General features: G+C 64.3%; 4 pseudogenes; all 4 read left to right on the forward strand.

Moving 5' to 3' along the window:
- Positions 1 to 2,117: 2,117 nt before the first annotated feature.
- Positions 2,118 to 2,237, forward strand: LOC142876227 (uncharacterized; annotated as a pseudogene).
- A 3,472-nt stretch (positions 2,238 to 5,709) lies between these two features.
- On the forward strand, positions 5,710 to 5,829 carry LOC142876290 (uncharacterized; annotated as a pseudogene).
- Positions 5,830 to 9,296: 3,467 nt separating this feature from the next.
- On the forward strand, positions 9,297 to 9,416 carry LOC142876228 (uncharacterized; annotated as a pseudogene).
- Positions 9,417 to 12,891: 3,475 nt separating this feature from the next.
- Positions 12,892 to 13,011, forward strand: LOC142876230 (uncharacterized; annotated as a pseudogene).
- The last annotated feature ends 2,397 nt before the right edge of the window (positions 13,012 to 15,408 follow it).

Below are 15,408 nucleotides of genomic sequence, written 5' to 3' on the forward strand. Positions count from 1 at the left end.
GCCTTCCCTAAGTCGAGTGCGGGGGACGTGCCCCCGCTGTGCCGCGGGGGGCCCAGCCTGGTGTCTTCCCTGATGCCCTGCGGCTGCCGGCTGGGGCTGCCGCTCCCCGCGAGGGGAGAGCCGCGGAGGTGGGGACCGCCTCCTGATGGGGACGTACGTACACGCAGCTCTACACGTCGGATCCCGGGGCTCTCTGTCCTGCCCGAAGGCCCAGCGGGCCTGCGGGTCCTTAGAGTGGCAAAAACATCTGAAAGCTGAGACTGAGGGTCCGGTGGGTGTCTGCACTTTTGTGCTGGGCACCCCAGGGAGGCCCGGGGGCTGGCTGGACAACGTGGTCTGCTGGGCGGGGGGGGGTTGGAGGAGCAACTGATGCCCTTCGCACCTTGGGTAGCAAGAGTCTGAGGTGTCTCTGAGCCCTGTGCCATGTCCGGGGGGGGGGGTCGCGGGGGGGGGAGGAGGAGGAGGAGGAGGAGGTGGGAAGGGCCGGGGCCTGCAGTCCTGTTCCCGGGGTGGCACGGCAAGTGGCTTCTTCCACAGGCTGCTTGGCCTGGGCTCCCTGCACCTGGGCCTTTGGGGGACTGGCCCTGTGCTTGCCAACACTTCCTGCAGGGACCCAGAGCTGGGAGGTGGCATCTCTCAGCCCTGGGTCGGGCAGAGCCCCAGCGGGCCATGCCCACAACCTCTCTCAGCACCGGTCCCCCAGAAGGCTCCTTTGGGACCAGGATTCTCTTGCGGTGACTCTTTAAGGTCTGGCCCCTGGATGGAGGGGCACCAGGAGTAGAGGAGCAGGAAGGGGAAGGGGGTGGCCATGCGAGGGGACACTTTGAGGCCAAGTCCCAGCTTCAGCCTGATCCTCCTGGGAACCCCGCTCTGAGACAAGGAGCCGGGCTTCGCATTCCCACAGCAGCCAGTCGTGGGCTGAGGACACCTGGGGCCTTGGGAACTCCCTGGCTTCTCCTTGGTTTAACATCTAGAGCTGCTTGTGAATCGGGCCGCCACACACACCCGAGTGCAGGTGTCTTCCGCACAGACTGCGGGCCTCGCTCTTCTGAACGCCGCTAGCTCGCCACCCACCCACGGGTGAACCTGGTCAGGGTGCTTTCTCTCGGGGGCAGACTCTTTTCCGGGCGGGCTACCGGTGTCTCTGTTTGCTCGTTTCTTTCTTCCATTTCGGGAAAGGCTTCCTTGCTGGGTGTGGAAATCTCCTATGCCTTCCCTCGCCTATTCTGTCAGCTTTCAAATTCTCTTTCAGTTGCCACCCTCACAGATGGATTAGGAAACTCTTTCCGGTGCACTCATTAGTGAAATGACCTCAATGAAGCTGGAATCCAATATCTAATGGCCGATTTTTAGCGAGTCCACACGCCAGGGTGGTCGGGGTCCAATGCAGCCCCGGCCAGGCCCAGGCCCCTTGGACCGGGCCACAGGAGGACACAGAGGAGGGTCCCGGCCCCCACGAAGCGGTGCCGGCGGTTCTCCACGGGCTTGGGCGTTTTCCAGAGGTAGGAGATGGAGGGGACTGATTTCTTCAGCGCCCCACAAACCACGCCACCCCACCCCACCCATGGGACACATCCCCAGAGAGAGACGCCCCATACACTGGCTCCCCTCCCCCTTGCGCTGTGCCCCAGCCCTGGCCCGGGGGAATAGGCGGCAGCCCACCAACAGGGCGAGGGGGGGCACAGCTGAAAGGGGTTGTGGGGGAGGGCGGCCCCTGGCTGGGGTCAAAGGGCGCGCGCGTGCGCAGTCAGCGTCAGCGGCGGCGACGCGCTGGGGGTGGGCAGCGGGTAGGTGAAGGAGGCCGGGCGAGGAGACGAGGGGGGCTGGGAGGGCTCCACCTTGGCGAGTCCAGCCGTGGAGGCGCATCTTGTGTGAGTGTGAGTGAGTGTGAGTGTGTGTGTGTGTGTATAGAGAGACAGCCCCCCGCCCCGCCCCGCCCATCACCCCCGTCCCTGGGAGCCCACGGGACCCGGCCGGCGAGCTCAACAGGCCCGGCCCGGCGCGGGGCCTGGGGCGGGAGGCGGCGGCGGCGGCGGCGGCGGCGGCGGCGGCGGCGGCGGGGGGAAAGCGCAGAGAGGCTCGGCTTCTTGAGCGGGGCAGGGGCGCCCTCCGCCGCCGTCTAGGGCCACACCACCCTGAACGCCCCCCGATCTCGTCTGGTCTCGGAAGCTAAGCAGGGTCGGGCCCGGTCAGTACTTGGATGGGAGACCGCCTGGGAATACCGGGGGCCACAGGCTGCTTCTTTTTTTTTTTTTTTTTTTGCCTCTTGTTCTGTCCCCTTTCTGGGAGCGCGGCGGCGGCCCGGGGTGGGGGTGACCCCAACCCTCAGCGCCCGCCGCGCTGCCTGGCGCCCCAGCCCGCACCGTGGGGCCTCCTCTTGTCCCAAGCCGCGACACCGCCGCCACGCGGCAGCATGCGTGGCATCTGGACTGTCAGGTCTCAGACCAAAGGTCTGCTCTGTGGGAACAGACACGCTGGAGAAAACCTTGAGAGTCTGAGAGGGGAGGGAGTTCCAGAAGAAGGCCAGGATGTCATTTTGAGGGAGTATGTGACCAGAACTCGTCCCGTTGCTTTTGGGGGTTCTATGGGCTCCACGCAGGAATCTTTGGTGGTGGCACCTGATGTTGGGGGATCCGGAGTCACACCCAGACCTGCTCCACAGGCCTCCTTTTACTTTTCTCTTCGGATTCATGATTTTTAAAAAGTGTCTCTTACCTCTATGATTGCATTTTCTTTTCTCTCTCTTTTCAAGCAGATGATGGGAGTACAAGTATTCAGGTGACATGTGTTGCCCGTGCACCCCTCCCCCCTGTGTTCTCATTCATATACCTCTCATGTTGTTCCAGCGTATTGTGGGGGTACCAGTGTTAAGGTCGGGTACAGTTGCCCTCTCCAAGCCTCCCCCCTGGGGTCAGAGCTTCAAGTGCGCCCATCCCCCAGTCGGTGCGCACCCACCCCATTCCTAATGGATGTGGATGCCCATCGCCTCCCCCCACCCGCCCGACACCCACCCGATGAAGGTGATTCCTCTCCGTCCACTTAGGTGTCCATCCGTTCGTACCAATTTGCTGGTGAGCGCGCTCACGTGGTGCTCGTGTGTCCATTCTTGGGATACCTGGCTTACTGGAACGGGTTCCAGCTCTGGCCAGGAGAACACGAGAGGCGCCCTCTCACCGCTGCTCCTCACAGCCGAATGGCACTCCGTGGTGTCCACGCGCCACATTTTATTAATGCACTCCTGGATGGATGGGCACTCGGGTCGCTTCCACGTCTTTGCGATTGTGAATTGTGCCCTAACTGTCACTCTACCCCTTACCCAGCCCGTCTCCTCTGCCCCTGCCTGACGCACTCCTCCCCGGCCAGGCCCGTCACTGTCCTGGGCCCCCGCCTGACCGGCTCCTCCCCGCCCGGCCTGTCACCGTCCTCTGCCCCTGCCTGACATGCTCCTTCCCGCCCGGCCTCTCACCGTCCTCGGCCCCTGCCTGACCGGCTCCTCCGTCGCCTGGGCCTTCCAAGGGCTTGGTGTGGAGGCTGCTTCCAGGAAGCCCTCCAGAAACCCGGCAGCAGGGTGGCCGCAGCAGTCTCCAGCAGCCTTCCCTAAGTCGAGTGCGGGGGACGTGCCCCCGCTGTGCCGCGGGGGGCCCAGCCTGGTGTCTTCCCTGATGCCCTGCGGCTGCCGGCTGGGGCTGCCGCTCCCCGCGAGGGGAGAGCCGCGGAGGTGGGGACCGCCTCCTGATGGGGACGTACGTACACGCAGCTCTACACGTCGGATCCCGGGGCTCTCTGTCCTGCCCGAAGGCCCAGCGGGCCTGCGGGTCCTTAGAGTGGCAAAAACATCCGAAAGCTGAGACTGAGGGTCCGGTGGGTGTCTGCACTTTTGTGCTGGGCACCCCAGGGAGGCCCGGGGGCTGGCTGGACAACGTGGTCTGCTGGGCGGGGGGGGGTTGGAGGAGCAACTGATGCCCTTCGCACCTTGGGTAGCAAGAGTCTGAGGTGTCTCTGAGCCCTGTGCCATGTCCGGGGGGGGGGGCGCGGGGGGGGGAGGAGGAGGAGGAGGAGGAGGTGGGAAGGGCCGGGGCCTGCAGTCCTGTTCCCGGGGTGGCACGGCAAGTGGCTTCTTCCACAGGCTGCTTGGCCTGGGCTCCCTGCACCTGGGCCTTTGGGGGACTGGCCCTGTGCTTGCCAACACTTCCTGCAGGGACCCAGAGCTGGGAGGTGGCATCTCTCAGCCCTGGGTCGGGCAGAGCCCCAGCGGGCCATGCCCACAACCTCTCTCAGCACCGGTCCCCCAGAAGGCTCCTTTGGGACCAGGATTCTCTTGCGGTGACTCTTTAAGGTCTGGCCCCTGGATGGAGGGGCACCAGGAGTAGAGGAGCAGGAAGGGGAAGGGGGTGGCCATGCGAGGGGACACTTTGAGGCCAAGTCCCAGCTTCAGCCTGATCCTCCTGGGAACCCCGCTCTGAGACAAGGAGCCGGGCTTCGCATTCCCACAGCAGCCAGTCGTGGGCTGAGGACACCTGGGGCCTTGGGAACTCCCTGGCTTCTCCTTGGTTTAACATCTAGAGCTGCTTGTGAATCGGGCCGCCACACACACCCGAGTGCAGGTGTCTTCCGCACAGACTGCGGGCCTCGCTCTTCTGAACGCCGCTAGCTCGCCACCCACCCACGGGTGAACCTGGTCAGGGTGCTTTCTCTCGGGGGCAGACTCTTTTCCGGGCGGGCTACCGGTGTCTCTGTTTGCTCGTTTCTTTCTTCCATTTCGGGAAAGGCTTCCTTGCTGGGTGTGGAAATCTCCTATGCCTTCCCTCGCCTATTCTGTCAGCTTTCAAATTCTCTTTCAGTTGCCACCCTCACAGATGGATTAGGAAACTCTTTCCGGTGCACTCATTAGTGAAATGACCTCAATGAAGCTGGAATCCAATATCTAATGGCCGATTTTTAGCGAGTCCACACGCCAGGGTGGTCGGGGTCCAATGCAGCCCCGGCCAGGCCCAGGCCCCTTGGACCGGGCCACAGGAGGACACAGAGGAGGGTCCCGGCCCCCAAGAAGCGGTGCCGGCGGTTCTCCAGGGGCTTGGGCGTTTTCCAGAGGTAGGAGATGGAGGGGACTGATTTCTTCAGCGCCCCACAAACCACGCCACCCCACCCCACCCATGGGACACATCCCCAGAGAGAGACGCCCCATACACTGGCTCCCCTCCCCCTTGCGCTGTGCCCCAGCCCTGGCCCGGGGGAATAGGCGGCAGCCCACCCACAGGGCGAGGGGGGGCACAGCTGAAAGGGGTTGTGGGGGAGGGCGGCCCCTGGCTGGGGTCAAAGGGCGCGCGCGTGCGCAGTCAGCGTCAGCGGCGGCGACGCGCTGGGGGTGGGCAGCGGGTAGGTGAAGGAGGCCGGGCGAGGAGACGAGGGGGGCTGGGAGGGCTCCACCTTGGCGAGTCCAGCCGTGGAGGCGCATCTTGTTTGAGTGTGAGTGAGTGTGAGTGTGTGTGTGTGTGTATAGAGAGACAGCCCCCCGCCCCGCCCCGCCCATCACCCCCGTCCCTGGGAGCCCACGGGACCCGGCCGGCGAGCTCAACAGGCCCGGCCCGGCGCGGGGCCTGGGGCGGGAGGCGGCGGCGGCGGCGGCGGCGGCGGCGGCGGCGGCGGCGGCGGGGGGAAAGCGCAGAGAGGCTCGGCTTCTTGAGCGGGGCAGGGGCGCCCTCCGCCGCCGTCTAGGGCCACACCACCCTGAACGCCCCCCGATCTCGTCTGGTCTCGGAAGCTAAGCAGGGTCGGGCCCGGTCAGTACTTGGATGGGAGACTGCCTGGGAATACCGGGGGCCACAGGCTGCTTCTTTTTTTTTTTTTTTTTTTTTGCCTCTTGTTCTGTCCCCTTTCTGGGAGCGCGGCGGCGGCCCGGGGTGGGGGTGACCCCAACCCTCAGCGCCCGCCGAGCTGCCTGGCGCCCCAGCCCGCACCGTGGGGCCTCCTCTTGTCCCAAATCGCGACACCGCCGCCACGCGGCAGCATGCGTGGCATCTGGACTGTCAGGTCTCAGACCAAAGGTCTGCTCTGTGGGAACCGACACGCTGGAGAAAACCTTGAGAGTCTGAGAGGGGAGGGAGTTCCAGAAGAAGGCCAGGATGTCATTTTGAGGGAGTATGTGACCAGAACTCGTCCCGTTGCTTTTGGGGGTTCTATGGGCTCCACGCAGGAATCTTTGGTGGTGGCACCTGATGTTGGGGGATCCGGAGTCACACCCAGACCTGCTCCACAGGCCTCCTTTTACTTTTCTCTTCGGATTCATGATTTTTAAAAAGTGTCTCTTACCTCTATGATTGCATTTTCTTTTCTCTCTCTTTTCAAGCAGATGATGGGAGTACAAGTATTCAGGTGACATGTGTTGCCCGTGCACCCCTCCCCCCTGTGTTCTCATTCATATACCTCTCATGTTGTTCCAGCGTATTGTGGGGGTACCAGTGTTAAGGTCGGGTACAGTTGCCCTCTCCAAGCCTCCCCCCTGGGGTCAGAGCTTCAAGTGCGCCCATCCCCCAGTCGGTGCGCACCCACCCCATTCCTAATGGATGTGGATGCCCATCGCCTCCCCCCACCCGCCCGACACCCACCCGATGAAGGTGATTCCTCTCCGTCCACTTAGGTGTCCATCCGTTCGTACCAATTTGCTGGTGAGCGCGCTCACGTGGTGCTCGTGTGTCCATTCTTGGGATACCTGGCTTACTGGAACGGGTTCCAGCTCTGGCCAGGAGAACACGAGAGGCGCCCTCTCACCGCTGCTCCTCACAGCCGAATGGCACTCCGTGGTGTCCACGCGCCACATTTTATTAATGCACTCCTGGATGGATGGGCACTCGGGTCGCTTCCACGTCTTTGCGATTGTGAATTGTGCCCTAACTGTCACTCTACCCCTTACCCAGCCCGTCTCCTCTGCCCCTGCCTGACGCACTCCTCCCCGGCCAGGCCCGTCACTGTCCTGGGCCCCCGCCTGACCGGCTCCTCCCCGCCCGGCCTGTCACCGTCCTCTGCCCCTGCCTGACATGCTCCTTCCCGCCCGGCCTCTCACCGTCCTCGGCCCCTGCCTGACCGGCTCCTCCGTCGCCTGGGCCTTCCAAGGGCTTGGTGTGGAGGCTGCTTCCAGGAAGCCCTCCAGAAACCCGGCAGCAGGGTGGCCGCAGCAGTCTCCAGCAGCCTTCCCTAAGTCGAGTGCGGGGGACGTGCCCCCGCTGTGCCGCGGGGGGCCCAGCCTGGTGTCTTCCCTGATGCCCTGCGGCTGCCGGCTGGGGCTGCCGCTCCCCGCGAGGGGAGAGCCGCGGAGGTGGGGACCGCCTCCTGATGGGGACGTACGTACACGCAGCTCTCCACGTCGGATCCCGGGGCTCTCTGTCCTGCCCGAAGGCCCAGCGGGCCTGCGGGTCCTTAGAGTGGCAAAAACATCCGAAAGCTGAGACTGAGGGTCCGGTGGGTGTCTGCACTTTTGTGCTGGGCACCCCAGGGAGGCCCGGGGGCTGGCTGGACAACGTGGTCTGCTGGGCGGGGGGGGGTTGGAGGAGCAACTGATGCCCTTCGCACCTTGGGTAGCAAGAGTCTGAGGTGTCTCTGAGCCCTGTGCCATGTCCGGGGGGGGGGCGCGGGGGGGGGGAGGAGGAGGAGGAGGAGGAGGTGGGAAGGGCCGGGGCCTGCAGTCCTGTTCCCGGGGTGGCACGGCAAGTGGCTTCTTCCACAGGCTGCTTGGCCTGGGCTCCCTGCACCTGGGCCTTTGGGGGACTGGCCCTGTGCTTGCCAACACTTCCTGCAGGGACCCAGAGCTGGGAGGTGGCATCTCTCAGCCCTGGGTCGGGCAGAGCCCCAGCGGGCCATGCCCACAACCTCTCTCAGCACCGGTCCCCCAGAAGGCTCCTTTGGGACCAGGATTCTCTTGCGGTGACTCTTTAAGGTCTGGCCCCTGGATGGAGGGGCACCAGGAGTAGAGGAGCAGGAAGGGGAAGGGGGTGGCCATGCGAGGGGACACTTTGAGGCCAAGTCCCAGCTTCAGCCTGATCCTCCTGGGAACCCCGCTCTGAGACAAGGAGCCGGGCTTCGCATTCCCACAGCAGCCAGTCGTGGGCTGAGGACACCTGGGGCCTTGGGAACTCCCTGGCTTCTCCTTGGTTTAACATCTAGAGCTGCTTGTGAATCGGGCCGCCACACACACCCGAGTGCAGGTGTCTTCCGCACAGACTGCGGGCCTCGCTCTTCTGAACGCCGCTAGCTCGCCACCCACCCACGGGTGAACCTGGTCAGGGTGCTTTCTCTCGGGGGCAGACTCTTTTCCGGGCGGGCTACCGGTGTCTCTGTTTGCTCGTTTCTTTCTTCCATTTCGGGAAAGGCTTCCTTGCTGGGTGTGGAAATCTCCTATGCCTTCCCTCGCCTATTCTGTCAGCTTTCAAATTCTCTTTCAGTTGCCACCCTCACAGATGGATTAGGAAACTCTTTCCGGTGCACTCATTAGTGAAATGACCTCAATGAAGCTGGAATCCAATATCTAATGGCCGATTTTTAGCGAGTCCACACGCCAGGGTGGTCGGGGTCCAATGCAGCCCCGGCCAGGCCCAGGCCCCTTGGACCGGGCCACAGGAGGACACAGAGGAGGGTCCCGGCCCCCACGAAGCGGTGCCGGCGGTTCTCCACGGGCTTGGGCGTTTTCCAGAGGTAGGAGATGGAGGGGACTGATTTCTTCAGCGCCCCACAAACCACGCCACCCCACCCCACCCATGGGACACATCCCCAGAGAGAGACGCCCCATACACTGGCTCCCCTCCCCCTTGCGCTGTGCCCCAGCCCTGGCCCGGGGGAATAGGCGGCAGCCCACCCACAGGGCGAGGGGGGGCACAGCTGAAAGGGGTTGTGGGGGAGGGCGGCCCCTGGCTGGGGTCAAAGGGCGCGCGCGTGCGCAGTCAGCGTCAGCGGCGGCGACGCGCTGGGGGTGGGCAGCGGGTAGGTGAAGGAGGCCGGGCGAGGAGACGAGGGGGGCTGGGAGGGCTCCACCTTGGCGAGTCCAGCCGTGGAGGCGCATCTTGTGTGAGTGTGAGTGAGTGTGAGTGTGTGTGTGTATAGAGAGACAGCCCCCCGCCCCGCCCCGCCCATCACCCCCGTCCCTGGGAGCCCACGGGACCCGGCCGGCGAGCTCAACAGGCCCGGCCCGGCGCGGGGCCTGGGGCGGGAGGCGGCGGCGGCGGCGGCGGCGGCGGCGGCGGCGGCGGCGGGGGGAAAGCGCAGAGAGGCTCGGCTTCTTGAGCGGGGCAGGGGCGCCCTCCGCCGCCGTCTAGGGCCACACCACCCTGAACGCCCCCCGATCTCGTCTGGTCTCGGAAGCTAAGCAGGGTCGGGCCCGGTCAGTACTTGGATGGGAGACCGCCTGGGAATACCGGGGGCCACAGGCTGCTTCTTTTTTTTTTTTTTTTTTTTTGCCTCTTGTTCTGTCCCCTTTCTGGGAGCGCGGCGGCGGCCCGGGGTGGGGGTGACCCCAACCCTCAGCGCCCGCCGAGCTGCCTGGCGCCCCAGCCCGCACCGTGGGGCCTCCTCTTGTCCCAAATCGCGACACCGCCGCCACGCGGCAGCATGCGTGGCATCTGGACTGTCAGGTCTCAGACCAAAGGTCTGCTCTGTGGGAACCGACACGCTGGAGAAAACCTTGAGAGTCTGAGAGGGGAGGGAGTTCCAGAAGAAGGCCAGGATGTCATTTTGAGGGAGTATGTGACCAGAACTCGTCCCGTTGCTTTTGGGGGTTCTATGGGCTCCACGCAGGAATCTTTGGTGGTGGCACCTGATGTTGGGGGATCCGGAGTCACACCCAGACCTGCTCCACAGGCCTCCTTTTACTTTTCTCTTCGGATTCATGATTTTTAAAAAGTGTCTCTTACCTCTATGATTGCATTTTCTTTTCTCTCTCTTTTCAAGCAGATGATGGGAGTACAAGTATTCAGGTGACATGTGTTGCCCGTGCACCCCTCCCCCCTGTGTTCTCATTCATATACCTCTCATGTTGTTCCAGCGTATTGTGGGGGTACCAGTGTTAAGGTCGGGTACAGTTGCCCTCTCCAAGCCTCCCCCCTGGGGTCAGAGCTTCAAGTGCGCCCATCCCCCAGTCGGTGCGCACCCACCCCATTCCTAATGGATGTGGATGCCCATCGCCTCCCCCCACCCGCCCGACACCCACCCGATGAAGGTGATTCCTCTCCGTCCACTTAGGTGTCCATCCGTTCGTACCAATTTGCTGGTGAGCGCGCTCACGTGGTGCTCGTGTGTCCATTCTTGGGATACCTGGCTTACTGGAACGGGTTCCAGCTCTGGCCAGGAGAACACGAGAGGCGCCCTCTCACCGCTGCTCCTCACAGCCGAATGGCACTCCGTGGTGTCCACGCGCCACATTTTATTAATGCACTCCTGGATGGATGGGCACTCGGGTCGCTTCCACGTCTTTGCGATTGTGAATTGTGCCCTAACTGTCACTCTACCCCTTACCCAGCCCGTCTCCTCTGCCCCTGCCTGACGCACTCCTCCCCGGCCAGGCCCGTCACTGTCCTGGGCCCCCGCCTGACCGGCTCCTCCCCGCCCGGCCTGTCACCGTCCTCTGCCCCTGCCTGACATGCTCCTTCCCGCCCGGCCTCTCACCGTCCTCGGCCCCTGCCTGACCGGCTCCTCCGTCGCCTGGGCCTTCCAAGGGCTTGGTGTGGAGGCTGCTTCCAGGAAGCCCTCCAGAAACCCGGCAGCAGGGTGGCCGCAGCAGTCTCCAGCAGCCTTCCCTAAGTCGAGTGCGGGGGACGTGCCCCCGCTGTGCCGCGGGGGGCCCAGCCTGGTGTCTTCCCTGATGCCCTGCGGCTGCCGGCTGGGGCTGCCGCTCCCCGCGAGGGGAGAGCCGCGGAGGTGGGGACCGCCTCCTGATGGGGACGTACGTACACGCAGCTCTACACGTCGGATCCCGGGGCTCTCTGTCCTGCCCGAAGGCCCAGCGGGCCTGCGGGTCCTTAGAGTGGCAAAAACATCTGAAAGCTGAGACTGAGGGTCCGGTGGGTGTCTGCACTTTTGTGCTGGGCACCCCAGGGAGGCCCGGGGGCTGGCTGGACAACGTGGTCTGCTGGGCGGGGGGGGGGTTGGAGGAGCAACTGATGCCCTTCGCACCTTGGGTAGCAAGAGTCTGAGGTGTCTCTGAGCCCTGTGCCATGTCCGGGGGGGGGGGCGCGGGGGGGGGAGGAGGAGGAGGAGGAGGAGGTGGGAAGGGCCGGGGCCTGCAGTCCTGTTCCCGGGGTGGCACGGCAAGTGGCTTCTTCCACAGGCTGCTTGGCCTGGGCTCCCTGCACCTGGGCCTTTGGGGGACTGGCCCTGTGCTTGCCAACACTTCCTGCAGGGACCCAGAGCTGGGAGGTGGCATCTCTCAGCCCTGGGTCGGGCAGAGCCCCAGCGGGCCATGCCCACAACCTCTCTCAGCACCGGTCCCCCAGAAGGCTCCTTTGGGACCAGGATTCTCTTGCGGTGACTCTTTAAGGTCTGGCCCCTGGATGGAGGGGCACCAGGAGTAGAGGAGCAGGAAGGGGAAGGGGGTGGCCATGCGAGGGGACACTTTGAGGCCAAGTCCCAGCTTCAGCCTGATCCTCCTGGGAACCCCGCTCTGAGACAAGGAGCCGGGCTTCGCATTCCCACAGCAGCCAGTCGTGGGCTGAGGACACCTGGGGCCTTGGGAACTCCCTGGCTTCTCCTTGGTTTAACATCTAGAGCTGCTTGTGAATCGGGCCGCCACACACACCCGAGTGCAGGTGTCTTCCGCACAGACTGCGGGCCTCGCTCTTCTGAACGCCGCTAGCTCGCCACCCACCCACGGGTGAACCTGGTCAGGGTGCTTTCTCTCGGGGGCAGACTCTTTTCCGGGCGGGCTACCGGTGTCTCTGTTTGCTCGTTTCTTTCTTCCATTTCGGGAAAGGCTTCCTTGCTGGGTGTGGAAATCTCCTATGCCTTCCCTCGCCTATTCTGTCAGCTTTCAAATTCTCTTTCAGTTGCCACCCTCACAGATGGATTAGGAAACTCTTTCCGGTGCACTCATTAGTGAAATGACCTCAATGAAGCTGGAATCCAATATCTAATGGCCGATTTTTAGCGAGTCCACACGCCAGGGTGGTCGGGGTCCAATGCAGCCCCGGCCAGGCCCAGGCCCCTTGGACCGGGCCACAGGAGGACACAGAGGAGGGTCCCGGCCCCCACGAAGCGGTGCCGGCGGTTCTCCACGGGCTTGGGCGTTTTCCAGAGGTAGGAGATGGAGGGGACTGATTTCTTCAGCGCCCCACAAACCACGCCACCCCACCCCACCCATGGGACACATCCCCAGAGAGAGACGCCCCATACACTGGCTCCCCTCCCCCTTGCGCTGTGCCCCAGCCCTGGCCCGGGGGAATAGGCGGCAGCCCACCAACAGGGCGAGGGGGGGCACAGCTGAAAGGGGTTGTGGGGGAGGGCGGCCCCTGGCTGGGGTCAAAGGGCGCGCGCGTGCGCAGTCAGCGTCAGCGGCGGCGACGCGCTGGGGGTGGGCAGCGGGTAGGTGAAGGAGGCCGGGCGAGGAGACGAGGGGGGCTGGGAGGGCTCCACCTTGGCGAGTCCAGCCGTGGAGGCGCATCTTGTTTGAGTGTGAGTGAGTGTGAGTGTGTGTGTGTGTGTATAGAGAGACAGCCCCCCGCCCCGCCCCGCCCATCACCCCCGTCCCTGGGAGCCCACGGGACCCGGCCGGCGAGCTCAACAGGCCCGGCCCGGCGCGGGGCCTGGGGCGGGAGGCGGCGGCGGCGGCGGCGGCGGCGGCGGCGGCGGCGGCGGCGGGGGGAAAGCGCAGAGAGGCTCGGCTTCTTGAGCGGGGCAGGGGCGCCCTCCGCCGCCGTCTAGGGCCACACCACCCTGAACGCCCCCCGATCTCGTCTGGTCTCGGAAGCTAAGCAGGGTCGGGCCCGGTCAGTACTTGGATGGGAGACCGCCTGGGAATACCGGGGGCCACAGGCTGCTTCTTTTTTTTTTTTTTTTTTTTTGCCTCTTGTTCTGTCCCCTTTCTGGGAGCGCGGCGGCGGCCCGGGGTGGGGGTGACCCCAACCCTCAGCGCCCGCCGAGCTGCCTGGCGCCCCAGCCCGCACCGTGGGGCCTCCTCTTGTCCCAAATCGCGACACCGCCGCCACGCGGCAGCATGCGTGGCATCTGGACTGTCAGGTCTCAGACCAAAGGTCTGCTCTGTGGGAACCGACACGCTGGAGAAAACCTTGAGAGTCTGAGAGGGGAGGGAGTTCCAGAAGAAGGCCAGGATGTCATTTTGAGGGAGTATGTGACCAGAACTCGTCCCGTTGCTTTTGGGGGTTCTATGGGCTCCACGCAGGAATCTTTGGTGGTGGCACCTGATGTTGGGGGATCCGGAGTCACACCCAGACCTGCTCCACAGGCCTCCTTTTACTTTTCTCTTCGGATTCATGATTTTTAAAAAGTGTCTCTTACCTCTATGATTGCATTTTCTTTTCTCTCTCTTTTCAAGCAGATGATGGGAGTACAAGTATTCAGGTGACATGTGTTGCCCGTGCACCCCTCCCCCCTGTGTTCTCATTCATATACCTCTCATGTTGTTCCAGCGTATTGTGGGGGTACCAGTGTTAAGGTCGGGTACAGTTGCCCTCTCCAAGCCTCCCCCCTGGGGTCAGAGCTTCAAGTGCGCCCATCCCCCAGTCGGTGCGCACCCACCCCATTCCTAATGGATGTGGATGCCCATCGCCTCCCCCCACCCGCCCGACACCCACCCGATGAAGGTGATTCCTCTCCGTCCACTTAGGTGTCCATCCGTTCGTACCAATTTGCTGGTGAGCGCGCTCACGTGGTGCTCGTGTGTCCATTCTTGGGATACCTGGCTTACTGGAACGGGTTCCAGCTCTGGCCAGGAGAACACGAGAGGCGCCCTCTCACCGCTGCTCCTCACAGCCGAATGGCACTCCGTGGTGTCCACGCGCCACATTTTATTAATGCACTCCTGGATGGATGGGCACTCGGGTCGCTTCCACGTCTTTGCGATTGTGAATTGTGCCCTAACTGTCACTCTACCCCTTACCCAGCCCGTCTCCTCTGCCCCTGCCTGACGCACTCCTCCCCGGCCAGGCCCGTCACTGTCCTGGGCCCCCGCCTGACCGGCTCCTCCCCGCCCGGCCTGTCACCGTCCTCTGCCCCTGCCTGACATGCTCCTTCCCGCCCGGCCTCTCACCGTCCTCGGCCCCTGCCTGACCGGCTCCTCCGTCGCCTGGGCCTTCCAAGGGCTTGGTGTGGAGGCTGCTTCCAGGAAGCCCTCCAGAAACCCGGCAGCAGGGTGGCCGCAGCAGTCTCCAGCAGCCTTCCCTAAGTCGAGTGCGGGGGACGTGCCCCCGCTGTGCCGCGGGGGGCCCAGCCTGGTGTCTTCCCTGAGGCCCTGCGGCTGCCGGCTGGGGCTGCCGCTCCCCGCGAGGGGAGAGCCGCGGAGGTGGGGACCGCCTCCTGATGGGGACGTACGTACACGCAGCTCTCCACGTCGGATCCCGGGGCTCTCTGTCCTGCCCGAAGGCCCAGCGGGCCTGCGGGTCCTTAGAGTGGCAAAAACATCCGAAAGCTGAGACTGAGGGTCCGGTGGGTGTCTGCACTTTTGTGCTGGGCACCCCAGGGAGGCCCGGGGGCTGGCTGGACAACGTGGTCTGCTGGGCGGGGGGGGTTGGAGGAGCAACTGATGCCCTTCGCACCTTGGGTAGCAAGAGTCTGAGGTGTCTCTGAGCCCTGTGCCATGTCCGGGGGGGGGCGCGGGGGGGGGAGGAGGAGGAGGAGGAGGAGGTGGGAAGGGCCGGGGCCTGCAGTCCTGTTCCCGGGGTGGCACGGCAAGTGGCTTCTTCCACAGGCTGCTTGGCCTGGGCTCCCTGCACCTGGGCCTTTGGGGGACTGGCCCTGTGCTTGCCAACACTTCCTGCAGGGACCCAGAGCTGGGAGGTGGCATCTCTCAGCCCTGGGTCGGGCAGAGCCCCAGCGGGCCATGCCCACAACCTCTCTCAGCACCGGTCCCCCAGAAGGCTCCTTTGGGACCAGGATTCTCTTGCGGTGACTCTTTAAGGTCTGGCCCCTGGATGGAGGGGCACCAGGAGTAGAGGAGCAGGAAGGGGAAGGGGGTGGCCATGCGAGGGGACACTTTGAGGCCAAGTCCCAGCTTCAGCCTGATCCTCCTGGGAACCCCGCTCTGAGACAAGGAGCCGGGCTTCGCATTCCCACAGCAGCCAGTCGTGGGCTGAGGACACCTGGGGCCTTGGGAACTCCCTGGCTTCTCCTTGGTTTAACATCTAGAGCTGCTTGTGAATCGGGCCGCCACACACACCCGAGTGCAGGTGTCTTCCGCACAGACTGCGGGCCTCGCTC

This window comes from Microcebus murinus, chromosome 14 (genome assembly GCF_040939455.1).
Source record: "Microcebus murinus isolate Inina chromosome 14, M.murinus_Inina_mat1.0, whole genome shotgun sequence".
NCBI classification, from domain to species: domain Eukaryota; kingdom Metazoa; phylum Chordata; class Mammalia; order Primates; family Cheirogaleidae; genus Microcebus; species Microcebus murinus.